The sequence below is a fragment of the Octodon degus genome, unplaced genomic scaffold (genome assembly GCF_000260255.1).
Source record: "Octodon degus isolate 3935 unplaced genomic scaffold, OctDeg1.0 scaffold00046, whole genome shotgun sequence".
Lineage (NCBI taxonomy): Eukaryota > Metazoa > Chordata > Mammalia > Rodentia > Octodontidae > Octodon > Octodon degus.
Window position 1 is genome coordinate 1,272,179 of NW_004524622.1, and position 4,017 is coordinate 1,276,195.

The window sequence follows — 4,017 nt, forward strand, 5'->3', positions numbered from 1 at the left end:
CTACTTCTTCGTAATATATGATCTTTTTAATGATTTGTTATATTCAGTTTGCCACTATCGTTTTGAAGATTTTTATTTCTATGTTAATTAAGGATACTAGCCTGTACTTTTCATTTGTTTAAAGTCCTTGTCCATTTTTGGTGTCAAGGTAATGCCAGCTTCCAGGAATGAGTTTGGCACTCCTTCTCTTTCAAATTCATGCAAGAGTTTGAGATGTATTGGTGCAACATCTTCTCTGAAGCATAGGTAGAATTCTTCAGTGGACCCATCAGGCGCTGCACTCTTCTTAGCAGCAGGGTTTTTATTGTTTTCCTATTTCATTGCCTATTATTAGTATTCAGTGCTTTTAGATCTTGGTTCAATTCTGATAGTTCATAGGTGTCTAGGAATTTCTCTTTCTCTACAGTTTCCAATATATTGGAGCATAAGCTTTCAAAATAGCTTTGTGTAGTTCTTTGGATTTTGGCAGTCTGTGGTGATCTCCTTTTTCATTTTTAATTGTATTGATATGAGCATTTCCTTTCCTTTTGATAAGCTTGGCTAAGGGCTTATCAATCTTGTTTATCCTTTCAAAGTACCAACTCATTTATCCATTGATCCTTTTGAATTTTTTTAAATCTTCATTTTATTAATTTCTGCTCTGGTATTCAAAATTTCTTTCCTTTTACTAGTATTAGCTTTGGATTATTGTTATTTTTTCCTAGGGCCTTCAGATGCATCATTACGTTACTTACTTGATATTGCTTTATTCTTTTCATACATACATTCACAGCCATAAAATATGCCTTAGGACTGTTTTATTGTATTCCAGAGGTTTTAGTATGTTGTGCTTTCATGGTCATTTAATTCTAGGAACATTTTATATTTGTTTTCCAGTATCTTTTGTGATTCATTGATAATTCAATGATGTATTATTTAATCTGCATGTGTTTGCATAGTTTCTGTACTTTCTTTTGCTTTTGCTTTCTAGTATTTTTATTTTAAAGAAAAAAAAAAAAACAGGGGCTGGGAGATGGCTCAGTGGAATAAGCACTTCCTTGGCAAGCGCCAGGGCCTGAGTTCAATCTCCAGTTCCACCAAAAATAAATAAATAAATGAAAAAACCCAGTGAAACAGGTTATTAGGACAGTTACAATCTGACAGGTTTTTTTTTTTTGGCTGGCTCAACCCACCCTGAGGGTGGGGATGGCACTGCAGGTGGTGTCAGGAATTGAACCGTGGTCCCCTGTGCCTGCCTAAGCAGATGTTTTAGACTGCTGAGCTATCTCACCAGCCCTACAATCTGACTTAAAATTTTATTCCACTAATGGTAGGGGCTTGTTTCGATTCTCTTGTGCTTATTTGATCATACTTTATGGCCTAAGTTATGGTCTATTTTGGTAAAAGTTCCATGTGCTCCAGAGGAAATATATATATATATATATATATATATATATATATATATATTCTGTTGTTGGTTGAAGCATGGTGTGGATATTTGTTAAGACTAGTTATTCAAGGGTGTGGCTCAACACTGATATTTCTTCATTGGTTTCTTATCTGGTTGACCTATCTGTCTGTGAGAGTGGGAACAGAAGGCCTCCATTGTGCTTGTGTTAGTGTCTATTTGTCCTTTTTGGTCCAGTAGTTTTTATTTTAAATAAAATATGGCTAATATATTCAGCACATATATTTCAAATTATTGTCTCTTCTTGCAGAATTGTTCCTTTTACCAGTATGTAGCAGCTGTCTTCATCTCTTCTGATCAGTTTTGCCTTGAAGTCTTCCCTGCTTGAAAATACGACAACTTCTGCTTGCTTCTATGCTTTCATGTTCAGTCTACATGCTTCCTTTCAGATGAGGCGTGTTCCCTATAGGCAGTATATGGTTCATTCCTTGATCTAATCTGCCAGTCTCTGTTTCTTGACTAGTCCCATGCCTCCGTGTGGTGTGGTTCTCCCCCTGACATGAGGCAGATGAAACTGAGAGTGACCAGCTTAAAGCAATCATGAATGAGCTGAGTGCAGTTATTTTGAGTTTTAGTACAGCTCAGTCTCCTTGTGATTTGTCCCTGTCACTAAGATATTGTACCTCTGGGGCTTCAACTGAATACCCACCGGACTCTTTTCCTATGTCATCATCTTTTCATCATTGTGAAAAAAGTGATTTTTCCGTTTTATGAGTCCGAGATAGTTCAGCAGCATAAATGCCTGCCTGGCAAGTGCAAGGTCCCAAGTTCAATCCCCGGTACCACGAAGTTTTTAGCTTACTTTGAAAGTCCTACCATCTTCTCCTGCTTCTTCAGTACCATATGGACCTGAAGGCACACTACATGTTTTCTGTGTGAGTTTTCAAAGTTCTGCCCTTACAACTTTATAAATCAGCAAATATATTGAGAAGTTATTTACTTTGAGTTTGTCATATCTTCAGTTGCATCTCAAAAATCCCATAAAAATAGTGATGGTGAACCTTTTAGAACTTTTAGTGACACAAACAGCTCACTGCAGCATGCATGCCATACGTTTACCACCACTGGAAAAAGTTAAATATTTATTTTTTGTAGCAGTAGTTTAAGACTTTTTTAAAATTTATTTTAGGTGGTGCTCATGTCTGAATCTAAAGCACTGCACATGCTAGGCAAGAGCTCTACACTGAGCTATACGCCAGTCCAGCAAAATCTTAAATTGCCAATCGCTTAGAATTTGCCATTGACCTTATCTATCTGTTACCTATAATCTAACAACTTCTTCTCCTCTTCTTCCTTTTTCTCTTTCCCTCCCTCCTCTTCCTTCTTCCCCTTCTTCTTTTTCCTCTTTTTGTGTGCAACCCAGGGTCTTTACACTGAAAAACTTGTCCAATCTTTTTGCTTCCTTCCTTTCTTTAGAGTTTGAGACATGGTTTTGCTTAGTCATTACATTGCTTAAGGTGGTCTCGTACTTGTGATCCTCCTGCTATGGCTTCAGAGTGCTGTAATTATAGGTAGACACCACCATTAATGGCCATGTTACCTTATTTATCCAGTGTTTGTAGTTATTTTTAGTGAAGCTTTGTGTCTGCTACAAATTTTCCATCCTACACTGAACTAGATGTTCTAAATTTGCTCTTCGGATGATACTTTGATCACATACTTTGTGTTTTATTTTGGTTTCACTTCTGAACTATTACTTGAAATCATTCTCAGCTCTGAGCTATGCAAATCTCTCAATATGTCCATCATGTCTCAACACAAGTAAAATGTTTCAGACTTCCATTCAGCTCAATTAAAAAAGAAAGAAAAACTACTGTGAATCAAAAACAGTACATCTGAACACAGAGAGAACCTCAATGGAAGACATGACTTTTGTTGGAAGAGTGATTTTTTTTTACACCCAAGCTACTGTTCTCCTAACCAAAGAAAGGAAAATATTTTCTCTAGGTATTTATTCTTCTAAGAATGCTTTTCATCTTAAATATTCCCATGTTTTACTTACACTAAATTTTAAAAATTTGGTATCTTAAGAAAGAGCCTATTATTTCACATTTCTTGATGACTGAAAACAGGAAAAATAATGGATGGATTAAATATTTAGAATGTCTTGGGTCCCACTTGCATTAATGGCATTCTGGGGAACTATGGCAGAAAGATGACAAGCCTGAGGCCAGCCTAGGCAACATAGTGACTTATCAAAACTATGCCCCAAACCTGGAAGGAAGGAAGGAAGGAAGGAAGGAAGGAAGGAAGGAAGGAAAAGAAAGAAAGAAAAGAATTGGGGATATAGTTCAGTGTGAAAGCCTTGCTACAAAAAGAAGAAGAAAAAGAGGGCAAAGAAGGAAGAGAAGGAGAAGGTGGTGGAAGGAGAAGTTGTTAACTTACATCTTGGATCTTAGGTGGCACTTTGCTGTTCAAAATAAGCTTTTTCTATTTACACTGAAATCTTATGGGAATTAAGAAGTTGAGTACACTTATAAACATAGAACATGTAGTAATTACTATAATTTAATGTGCAACTTCTCCCCACCCTTTATAAGAGCCCTTTAAGGCAGGTCCCTCTGTAACAC